This window comes from Aethalodelphis obliquidens, unplaced genomic scaffold (genome assembly GCF_003676395.1).
Source record: "Aethalodelphis obliquidens isolate GAN/ISIS:26980383/991018 unplaced genomic scaffold, ASM367639v1 scaffold111, whole genome shotgun sequence".
NCBI lineage: Eukaryota > Metazoa > Chordata > Mammalia > Artiodactyla > Delphinidae > Aethalodelphis > Aethalodelphis obliquidens.
In genome coordinates, this window is record NW_020838055.1 from 400,690 (window position 1) to 413,071 (window position 12,382).

General features: G+C 45.9%; 1 protein-coding gene across 10 annotated transcripts in view; it reads left to right on the plus strand.

The window, feature by feature from the left end:
• The window catches only part of LARS2 (leucyl-tRNA synthetase 2, mitochondrial), a 269,549-nt gene that overhangs the window by 83,203 nt on the left and 173,964 nt on the right, over positions 1-12,382 (plus strand). For 2 of the 10 annotated variants that reach the window (XM_027097018.1, XM_027097015.1), the window contains one exon: positions 262-426. The exons of the other annotated variants lie outside the window; for them this stretch is intronic. The gene's annotated coding sequence lies outside the window, so the exon portion shown is untranslated. The remainder of the gene's footprint in view (positions 1-261; positions 427-12,382) is intronic. 10 annotated transcript variants of the gene reach the window in all.

Here is a 12,382-nt window from a genome sequence, read left to right on the forward strand (position 1 = left end):
ATGTGAGGGGAGGTCTCTGGGAGGAGCCTTTGGGAAAGGCTTCCTTCTCTTCAGGAGGCGAGACAGGCCCTCTTGCTGTCTCACCGCAGGAGTTGGGAAGTTCACCTGGAGGGGCCACAGCTACCTTGCAGAGAAGGAACCTGGGTCTTAGATGACATTGAGCTGCTGATTGTACCTTGCCTCAGGCGCACTGTCTTCTGCCTTTTGTGTGAAATAACAAATGACAATCCGGTTTGAACTGCGGTTTTCTGCTACTTGCAGCCCTGATATTGCAGAGCCTGAGGAAGGCCGACTCACCACCATCTTATTTTACTGAGGAAGGAACCAAGGCCTAGAGGGACATCTGTGTGTCCAGGTGTCAAAACTAACTGATGGCAGTGAGAGACAAGAGCCTCACCTCCCTTCTAACCTAGGCCTCATCCCATGGTAAGACAGGTTCTAGAATCTTCCATGTTGCCTTGCCCCCCCCCCCCAGCCCTGAGCCTTCTGTAGTCAGCTGTGTATGCAGAAGCTCATCTGATTTGAATCCAGCAGGCTATATTCCACCTAATTAAGCAATTAAGAGCAGGAAGGCTACATCTCCAGAGCCTACCTGCTTTTCATGATGAGCCTTTATAAGCCCTGACTGGTTGTTGTGATGGATACCAGGGGCCGTGGAGACCTCTGGAAGCCGAGTCTTGCTGGGCTGGCCTGGGGGCTGTGGCCCTGACTTTTTATGGAATCTAAAGTCTGCCTTTGGAATAATTACCTTCATGTGATTGTGGGATTAATGTCACCTGGGCCAGAGGTCTGCTGTTTTCTGCTTAAGGGAGGAAAAACAAAACCCTTTGGAGAGGCTCAATGACTGTGAACTTGGAAATCGCCCTAAGAATTAGTGAGCCAGTGTGGTGAGGCCAGAGCACAGCCAGCAGCGTGCTGAACAAGTATGCTCGTGGGTGAGGTAGAGAGGAGCCTCATAGAAAGTGTGTTGATCTTCCTGCTTTCCTCACACACAGGCACAAGGGTGTGCAAATTCACTGAGAAGCAGGCAGCGGTGGGCTTCTGATATGACACCCTCTGTCCTGGGCGCCCGCTATCAGGAAAAATTCAAGCCAGAAGGTTCAGGAAGAAGATAGCTTGGGAAAAGCCGGGTCCAAATAGAAGCCACCTTCATGTTGGACACCTCAGCCATTGCTCTCATTACTCAAGGGCCCGCCCTGCAGCTCAGATTCACAGGCAGTAATATTTCAACACCAAGGCAAACATCCTTCTCTCAGAAGAACTCCCTCAAAGAGACTGATGCTACAGGTAGAGGTGCCGTCTGCCACACGTCTGCCACTCAGCCAGACAGAGAGCTGCTGATAAGTGGGTGGGAGGCACCCCCAGCCGATGTTCTAGAACAGCATTTTCCCTCAAGTTCAGTGTGGGGCGGGGCGGGGGCGGATGATGTCCTCAGGCAGGTGCTCTGTGGCTGGTCTTGGGGGTTGTGTGTCTTTGTGGCCCCGGGTCCTGTTACCCTGAGTGGCTCTGTGGGACGAGTGGTGAGTGTTGGGGGTGGGGGAGGCAGAGTGTAAGTTGTCCTGCGCAAGCGGGTTGTGTGTGTGTGTGTGCGCGCGCGTTCGCTCGCTTACACAGGGACCTATAGGGATTTGGGTATCCCCAGATATGGGAAATGCCTGGTGCTTTGCAGGCAGAGCTCTAGACCAGGAATGTAGTCATGTTAATAAAAATAGAACGTGAGTTAGATATTAACTTTCAATTTTCTAGTAGCTACATTAGAAAAAAAGAAAAGAAAATCTATTTCCAAAATATATTTTATTTAACCCAGCATATCCAAAATTATCATTTCAACATACATTCAATATAAAAATATATAAATGGGATATCTTACGGTATTTTTTCTCTTATGAAGTCTTCAAAATCTGGTGTGTATTTTACACTTACAGCAATATCTCAGTTTGGACCAGCCCCACGTCAAGTGTTCAATAGTCACGTGTGGCTCATGGCTGCTGCCCTGGACAGTGTGGGTCTGGAGACTTGAATCTGAATCCCTGCTTGGTTTCTTTCTAGCTCTGTGGCCCTGAGAAAATTATTTATGTGTTCTGAGCCGCTATGTAGCCATCTGTGTAATGCCATTGATAGTCCATCTCATGGCAGTCATTCACGTAGCGTCCTATGTGTTGCTGGGTATCTAGGGTCCAAATCAGTGCTGCGGGGCTGGCTTGTACAGTGGTGTGCCAGAGCTGGACCATACATGCTCACAAGAGCCAATGGTTAAATATTCAGGCATTTTGTAAACTGATGGTAAACTATTGGTCTCTTGAAATCAGCCATGGTGGGAGAATGTTTACACCACGGAAATGAGCAAATGCTTACAAATTGGTCCCTGCCGCTCCAGAGAGCTGGTTGTTAAACATTTACTTGCGCGCCATGGACTTGGGTATATTTATATGTGATTGCAGGGGTGAGTGCGGTCTGGGGGCTGCTTCCTTGGCTGTTTTTTCTTGCTGAGGCCTCATCATCTCCCTTTAGGTGCTCCTGTCTTGTGGCAGCCCTTTCCAGATTACTCTTTCCCACTATGAGAGGCAGCACTGAGGAGTGGTTAAGCCAGCAGAATCTGGAGCAGACCCTGGATCCTCCATTTACTCATTTTGTAACTGTGGACAGGTTAACTTCTCTGTGCCTTAGTTTTCCTCATCCGTAAAAATAATAGCAGCTGAGAAATGGGGTTAAATACCATCCCCGTAGGGCTTCCCTGGTGGCGCAGTGGTTGAGAGTCCGCCTGCCGATGCAGGGGACACGGGTTTGTGCCCCGGTCCGGGAGGATCCCACATGCCGTGGAGCGGCTGGGCCCGTGAGCCATGGCCGCTGAGCCTGCGTGCCCGGAGCCTGTGCTCCGCAACGGAAGAGGCCGCCGCGGCAGTGAGAGGCCCGCGTACAAAAAAAAAAAAAAAAAAAGAAAAAAAAACCCATCCCCGTAAAGTGATAGAACAGTGCCTGGCATACAGTATGTGCTCATGAATGTTGCCTGTTCTATGTTGATGATTCGCAGCTGATGTCTGCAGCGCCTCCTGGCCTGCAGGCTCTAACTGTCGGTCACTGTGGAACAGTCGTGAAGGGGCAGTGTTTATGGCAGGGGCATCCAGAGGCCGAGCTGGTGTGATGGTGGGGTAGGTAACACCACAGTCAGGTTGGACCTGGGGTTGTCTTTCCTTCCATTTTCCTTTCATCTTCTCTTTCTCATCCTGTCATGAGAATTGACCGCCTACTGTGTGTGAATTCTGTGGGGAGGGGATGGGCACACAAAACTGAGAAAGCTGATCCCTGCCCTCAAGGAGCTTACAAAAGCTCTTTGGGGTCTGCACTAATTTTTAAGAGTATAAAGGGGTTCTGAGATGGAAAAGTTTGAGAACTGCTGGACTGCGGGTATAACGAAAAGACTACTAAATGTGGGGGCCAGAGGGGTTGGCAGGTTTGAGCTCTAGCACATATTACTGTGTTTCTAATCCCTTGACTTCTTCTGGCCTCAGTTTCTTCCTCTGTAAAATGGGAGTGGTAATGTGGATGGATACCCCAGCCACCTCCAGGGCACTGTGAAAGTGCATTTAAAGACTCTGAAGGCCTGGGGGTGGGGAGGGGTTGCTGTAGGCACAAGCTGGGCCCTTGGGGACTATGTTCTAAAGCTGACATTTTACTATCTGGGGGATCTGGCTTACCCCCCTGAAGTGAAGAGAAGCCCAGAGAGTACCCAACAGGCTATCCCAAGCCCTGTCATCTGGCTTTCTGGAATACCAGGGATTCTCTGGGGTAATTCCCACATCAATGCATGAAAAGCAAAACCGACACATTTAGGTGACTTTGGAAGCATTGCTGGAAAATGCAGGCAGGGAGTTCCCTGGTGGCCTAGTGGTTAGGATTCTGGGCTTTCACTGCCTTGGCCCAGGTTTAATCCCTGTTGGGGACCTGAGATCCAGCGAGCCAAGTGGCATGGCAAAAAAAAAGAGGCAGGGAAGGGATTTGGAGCTTGAAATTTCCAGATTTCTACCACCCTTCTTTGACTGGAATTGACAGCCTCAAGTGTGTTACCTACCAGGACCAGTATCAAATGGAGGGCTGTTAAGACTCCAGAATAGCCCAAAGGGGACATTGCCCCACCCTACCCTGCTCCTGACCTTCTTCCATCAACCCTGGCTTCCTCCAGGATCCAGTGCTTTTTTCCTCCCCAAAAGATGCTGTCATGATTGTTCCTACCCATAAGAACCCCTAGGTTGTCTCCCACCAGAACCCCTATCTCCTACCTCATTCCCCCAGAGACCCCAGCCCTAACCTTGGCCAATGACTAGGTGGAATGAGGAGACTCCATAAGAGCTGAAGAGCTTTTCCCAAAGAAGAGCTTCAAAGGTTCCTGGGATGTTTAAATATGCCAATATTAATAGAGATGTTTTAAGTAGAAGAAAATGCCAAAATTGCAGCTGGTCAAAATGCTAAAAAACACTCCGTGTCAAACTCAGCAACCAGCAGGGTAGAGAGGACAGGTTCTCCTTAGCATCACTCTGGCCAATTAACTCCAGTGCCTCTATTCCCCTCACAGAGGAGGAAGCCTTCCCAGCACCTCTCCCTTGCCCCTGCCTGTTAAGGAAGACAATTAGCATCTGAGCAGAGGTCTCCAAATGACATCCTGTCAGTTTTCTGTCTAGTTCAATACTATTTCCAACAGTGACTTTCAAAACAGAAATGATTTTTTTGTCATTTACTTACAATTTTTAATTTATTTATTTATTTTTTTTTGCGGTATGCGGGCCTCTCACTGTTGTGGCCTCTCCCATTGCGGAGCACGGGCTCCAGACGCGCAGGCCCAGCGGCCATGGCTCACGGGCCCAGCCGCTCCGCGGCACGTGGGACCCTCCCGGACCGGGGCACGAACCTGTGTCCCCTGCATCTGCAGGCAGACTCTCAACCACTGCGCCACCAGGGAAGCCCTACAATTTTTAATATTTTAAATCTGTTTTACATAGTTGTGTGATTATATTCTAAAAACAATTTAATAGGCTGTTTAACATTTTAATATAATAAACACATTTTTTTTGGTTTTATTAAGCACTTCTTCTTTTTGTTTTTTTTCTTTTCCAAAATGGAAATGGTTTTTTAAGTGTACAAAAGTAATGCATCATTTAAGAAAAAGTTTAGGGGAATTCCCTGGCTGTCCAGTGGTTAGGACTCAGCGCTTTCGCTGCTGTGGTCCAGGTTCAGTCCCTGGTTGGGGAATTAAGATCCGGCAAGCCGTGCCACGCGGCCAAAAAAAAGAAAAAAGAAAAAGTTTAAAATAGGGAAAATAAAAAAACCACTCATAATCCCTTCCCCCCAACTCTAACACAAGCAATACCATCATATTGGTGCTTTTTCCTTGCAGTCTCTGTCCCTATAAATACATTTTATTTGAACGTTGTGATGCTTGTCTTGGCTTGGTTCCCCAGAAAGCAGAGTCTGAGACAAAGGTTTCTGTGCAAATATTTCACTGAGGAACATGATTTCAGGGAGGAGGAACGAGAAATGGGGAGCGAAGCTGGCAAGAATGTGTTATGGAACTGGCCACAGCTGAGTGCACCTGGGTGCTGGATCCAAGATCATCTGAGGAGTCATAGGAAGACCTTGCGTGGGTGGGGGGAGAAAGAGAGAAGCATTTTCCTTTGGCTCCCAACCCCTGTCGGTCGGTCAAAGGCTTTCCCCGTGGGGTAACTCACCCACATTTCTGAGGTGCCCTTGCATGGGTGCTGAGTGGGTTTCCCCTAAGTCCCAGGCGATGGCATTGACAGAGAAGCCCCAGGGTGAACGGCATAGCAGGGGACACATAATGTCAGGTTGCAGCTGTGAGAAGCTGGCCGGAGTTGACCCAGAACTGGTCACCCCAGCGTGGGCAGGACTAAGAGACAGGCAGGGCCAAGCAGATCTGAAGAGGTGCCCAATACAGTCTTGGCGATGCCCACCTAATTTTATCCTTGCTTTCCCCACTGAACTTTATATATTTTCCATATCGATCAATAGTTCTCAAAAATTTTTAATTGAAATATAGTTGATTTACAATGTTTCAGGTGTACAACAAAGCGATTCAATTATACATACATATATATATTCTTTTTCAGGTTATTTTCCATTACAGGTTATTACAAGATATTGAATGTAGTTCCCTATGCTATACAGTAGGTCCTTGTTGTTCATCTATTTTATATATTGTAGTGTGTAGCTTTTAATCACAAATTCCTAATTTATCCCTCCCCCACTTCCCCTTTGGCACCCGTAAGTTTGTTTTCTATGTCTGTGAGTCTGTTTGTTTTGTAAGTAGGTTCATTTATATTACATTTTAGATTCTCTGTGTAAGTGATGTCATATAGTATTTGTCTTTCTCTGTCTGACTTACTTCACTTAGTATGATAATTTTTAGGTCCATCCATGTTGCTGCAAATGGCATTATTTCATTCTTTTTTATAGTTGAGCAAGAGTCCATTGTATACATGTACCACATCCCCTTTAACCATTCAACTGTTAATGGACATTTTGGTTGCTTCCATGTCTTGGCTATTATAAATAGTGCTGCTCTGAACATTGGGGTGCATTATCTTTTGGAATTAGAGTTTTCATCTTTTCTGGATATTTGTTCAGGAATAGGATTGTTGGATCATATAGTAACTTTATTTTTTAAGGAACCTCCATACTGTTCTCCATAGTGGCTGCACCAATTTACATTCCCACCAACAGTGTAGGAGGATTCCTTTTTTCCCACATCCTCTCCAGCATTTATTATTTGTAGATTTTTGATGATGGCCATTCTGACTGGTGTGAGGTGATACTTCACTGTAGTTTTGATTTTCATTTCTCTAATGATTAGTGATGTTGAGCATCTTTTCATGTGCCTTTTGGCCTTCTGTATGTCTTCTATGGAGAAATATCTGTTTAGGTCTTCTGCCCATTTTTTGATTGGGCTGTTTGGTTTTTTTGATATTGAACTATATGAGCTGTTTGTGTATTTTGGAAATCAATCCCTGTTGGTCACATCATTTGCAAATATTTTCTCCCATTCCATAGGTTATCTTCATTCTCATAATTTTTAATGGCTGCTTTCCAAGTAGAGGGAAAAGTTTAAATTTTATATATAATCAATTTCTATATATTGTATTATTTGCAAAACAGTGACAAGTTGGCCCACTGAGGTGACCTAAGAAGGGTCATTTTATACCTTTGTGGCATAGAGGGAGGTGTCATTCCTCAACCCAAGTGAGTGGAGGGAAGGCATTGATCTCCTTACTAAATACTTCTGTTTCTGTTTCAAATTCAAAACTTTTGGAATACATTGATGATTGGAAGTCAGGAGAAAAGAACCCTACTGACTTCAGTGTTCTCAATAAAACTCTATCCCTTTTCTTCCTTCCCAGCAGTAATACTTTTAGGACTGCTAGAGAACTCTGGATAAAGATGGGTTTAGGACTCCATTTGTCTCTTGGCACTCATCCATTCCGCAAATACTTATTGAGCACTTGCCATATGTCAGGTATGGCACCAGGCACTGGGGACCCAGAGACCACGGACCATCTCTGTCCTCAGGGCATCAGGTGATACAGGCTTGTAAACAATCAAATGTTATGACAATGCTATGATAATAAGGGCAAGACACAGCAGGGAAAGAATAGGTCTGACATTTCATTCATTCACTGACTGTATTTGTTATTTATTGCTGGGCAATAAACTGCCCCAATACTTAGCTACCTAAAACAATAATAACTATTATCACACAGTTTTGGTGGATCAGGAATTTAGGTACAGTTTAGCTGAGTGGTTTAGGCTCAAGGTCTCTCATGATGTTGAAGTCAGGATGCCAGCCAGGGCTGCAGTCATCTGAAGGCTTGACCAGGACTCAGGGATCTGCATCCAATATGGTTCCCTCACATGGCTCTTAGCAAGAGGTTTTAGTTTCTTGCCATGTAAACCTGGACTGCTTGAGTGTCTGTGATGTGGCTGCCCCAGAGCAAGTGATCCTACAAAAGGAAGTTGAAGCCACAGTGTCTTTCATGAGCCAGCCTCAGAAATCGCACACCATCACTTCCACTATATTATATTGGTCCCACAGGACAACGCTATTCAGTACAGGAGGGGACTACCTGAAGAGTCAGCATTAGGAAGTGGGGATCATTGGGGGCCACTACCACGTTGGTTCATTGATTCATTCGATTGCCAGTTATTAAGCGCCTGCCAGGAGTCTGGCACTATGCTCGGGACTGGGGACACCAACATGGCTGGCAATAATTGAGTTCAGGAACCAATTCTTTGTTTAATTTTATATCTCCAGTGCCTGGAACACAAAGTCTCGGTAAAGGCTTATTTGTCAGAAGGAAGCAAAATGAAGTGGTTAGGAGCTGGACTTATGGAGCCAGTATGCCTAGGTTCAAATCTGGCCTCCTCCTCCCCACACTGATGGTTTTCCAACAAATCATGTTGGTTTATGTTGCTTACAACCAAGAATGCTAATGATATGCTCATTAGTTTTCCCACCAATCTCCTTTTATAGTTCAGACTCCACACAGGATCCCACATTACATTTAATTGTCATGTCTCCTTTAATCTGGGACAGTTTCTCAGTCTTGCCTTGTCTTTTATGACCTTGCCACTTCTGAAGAGTACTGAGTATGCATTTTGTAGAATGTCCCTCAATTTGGGTTTGTCTGAGATTTTCTCGTGATTAGATTGAGGTAATGCATTTTGGACAAAAGCACCAGAAGTGATATTATGAATCATATAAGGGATACGTGATATCAACATGTCTTATTACTGGTGCTGTTGACTTTCATCACTTGGTTAAGGTGGTAGGTATCTGCACAGTTTCTATTTTTTCCTTTGTAATTAATAATTATCTTGAGCTACTTTGAAACTGTGCAAATATCTTCTTTTTTCCTTCTTTTACCCATTGATTTGGCATCCATTGATAATGCCTTTGGACAACAATTATTCCATGTTGTTTGCCTATTCCTGATTTCCTATCTCTATCATTCATTCTACATTTATTAATCGGAATTTTACTTTAAAGAAGAATTATCCCTTCTCCTTCTTATTTACTTATTCAGGTATTTATTTATAACAGTATGGACTCATGGATTTTTTCCCCTATGGTTTATAATCCATTACTATGGTTATTTATCGCTCAAATTATCTCAGATTTGGCCATTGGGAACCCTCAAGCTGGCTCCTGTGTGTATAGGAGAAATTATTTTTAGTTTTAATTTTTTATTATAAAAGTTATATATGCCTGGGTGGAGGGTACATGAGACCTCTCTGTACTATTTTTGCAATTTCTTGTAAATATATAATTATTTCAAAAAGAAAGTTAAAAAAGTAATGTATGCTCATTATAAAAAATCAGGAAAGGGCTTCCCTGGTGGTGCAGTGGTTGAAAGTCCGCCTGCCGATGCAGGGGACGCGGGTTCGTGCCCCGGTCCGGGAAGATCCCACATGCCGCGGAGCGGCTGGGCCCGTGAGCCATGGCCGCTGAGCCTGCGCGTCCGGAGCCTGTGCTCCGCAACGGGAGAGGCCACAACAGTAAGAGGCTCGCGTACCGCAAAAAAAAAAAAAAAAAATCAGGAAATACAGAAAAGTATAAAAATTACCTCATCTCTTAGACTTAATCACTGTCTGTATTCTGGTATGTTTCTCTCCATTCTTTCATTTTAAATGCTATCATAACACAATTGTGGCAGCTCTGAGCACTGACATTCTAGTTTTATAATGGAGAGAATGCCAGCCAGGGAGACAGGGATTACTAAAACAGTAATACCACCAGCCCAACATCCATGTGTCTGCCACATGCCCCCAGCCCTCCTGGTGCTGGACCACATCTAATCCCTCCCCCGCCAGCATATGAGGTGGGGTGCTGTGTGCAGTACCCATCAGACAGGGTACTGGAGGGTCTCAATGTATTGATTCAGGTAGAAAAGAGTATCAAGGTTAGTTAGTGGAAAGAGAAGGAGTTAAAGCTAGTAAATTCCGGAGAATGTACACAGGTCAGGCTGACTTGAGAGAAGAAGAGAGAGATTAAGATGATTAGAGGGAGAGAAAAGAGGAGAAAAGCAGAAAATGTTGAATTTTTACATTCTTGCTTCCAGAAAACAGAGGGCAGCCAAGAACTCAGTGGGTATTTAACCAAGCAGACTTAAGGTCTTGGTCAAGGATGAACTTCTCGCCTCCACTCTAGGTTGCCCTGACAACCTTCTCCTTCTGGTATTGACATAATGATGAAACAGAAGGGAAAACAGGCAAATGAAGAAAATAGTCATTAGAGGCAGAACCAGCTGTGGTCTGGCTTGCTTCATCTTGCAGGGAGGTCTGGGGAGGAGTCCAGGAGGGGCAGAGGGCTCTTGGGCTGGTGTTTCAGACAGAGGCATGAGGACTAGAGGGAGAGATGGGGTTTCCTGTACAGGGATGGACTTGAACTCATGTGCCAGAGACACCTGAAGCTCCTCTCAGAAATTTTAGTGAAGCCATTCAATTTAAATTAAATCTCACTGGTTGCATATCCTCCTTGCTTCCCTGGCTCTTCAGATTAGTCAAGGTTGCTTAGAAGGAAACTCCAGAACCCAGGTTCAGGGAATGGCAGCCACCCACTCTACCAGCAGGGCTCAGAGTCACCACATTAACCTGGGGCTTAGAGCCCTTTCTCCTTTTCCATCACCCAGAAGGGTTGGGACCATCAGAGGAGAGAGAAAGAATGGAAGAGGGTATCAACAGTAGTTATTACTCTCTTCTCTTTTCAGGTAGGGAAACTGAGGCTGAGACAGTAACTCGCCTACGGTCACAAAACTGAGAAATGTCCAGGATTCAAACCCAGGTCAGATCAAGTCAAGGTTTTGCTGGGTAATTACCTCATTCTGTGATACAGAGCAGTGATTCCCAAACTCTATCGTGTGTCAGAATCTCCTGGAGGGCTTGTTAAAACATAGAAGGCGGGCTTCCCTGGTGGCGCAGTGGTTGAGAGTCCGCCTGCCGATGCAGGGGACGCGGGTTCGTGCCTCGGTCCAGGAAGATCCCACATGCCGCCGAGCGGCTGGGCCCGTGAGCCATGGCTGCTGAGCCTGCGCGTCCGGAGCCTGTGCTCCGCAACGGGAGAGGCCACAACAGTGAGAGGCCCGCGTACCGCAAATAAAACAAAACAAAACAAAAACACAGAAGGCTGAGCCCCACCCCAGAGTTTCTGATTTGGTAGATGTGGGACGTGGCTTGGGAATTAGTATTTCTGACAAGTTTCCAGAAGATATTGATGCTGCTGGTCCAGGAACCACACTTTGAGAACTACTGACATAAAGCAAGCCATTTAAGCCTTGGACCTTGAGTATAGTCTTTGTAAAACAAGGAGTACCTTTTTCAGAGGTGCTTTAGCCATGGGGATACGAAGGTTGAGGGAGTTTTACTTTTAGCAAAGTAGCTCCTTGGATCTCTTTACGTAATAGGTTCCATGTGAGAGGTTATTGGAAAGGATGTTTCTGCTATTAAACATAAAACCAAGAGTTATAAACTAGTGACCTAAAAGATGTCAAATACTGTTTGTTCCTGTTATCTCTTGGTGTGGCTTAAAACAACAACAATTTTAATACATGATTTTGTGGGTCAGGAATCTGGGCAGATCTACCCCTATGGTGCCCACCAGAGTTACTCAGGGCTACTCAGCTGGTGTCCGGGCTGGTCTGGAGGGTCCAAGATGGCTTCACTCACATGGCTGGAGCCTTGTCGGGGTGGTTGGAAGGCTGTTGACTGGAACATCTACCATGGCCTCTCCAGCAGGATGGTCTCAGGGTAATTGGATTGCATGACAGCTCAGGGTCCAGAGCAAGTGTTCCAAGAGACAGAAAGCAGAAAGCACCAGTCTTTTAAGGCCCAGGCCTGGAAACCAGCACAGCGTCACTTTGCCATCTGCCATTTGTCAGCATAATCACCAGAGGTCCCTGTCCCCAGATTCAGGGGAGGGCACATACACTGCCTTCTCAGTGGGCGGAATGTTTTGTGGCTGTCTCTTTGAACTCAAGCTTCATCCACACCTGAACCTATGTCGATGATAAGCTTCTGATCCTCAAGCCAGATGTGGTAAAGGGATGAGACTTGGGGGTGGGGGGGGTTAGTATATTTTGCATGTGGGCTAAATGTAAATAACTTGAGCAGAGGGTGGGTTGTAATAAGTTCTAGAACACCTCTATCCTGCTGGAGGAAGCCCAGTCGACCCCATGGAGAAGCCCATGTAGAGAGAAACCTGGCCCTGCACCTTTCTCCCAACAGCCCAGCTGAGCTCCCAGCCCATAGGCAGCGCTAACTTACCAGCCATGGGAGTGAGCCAGCTGGGAAGGTTTGGTCCTCCAGCTCCAGTCAAGCTTAG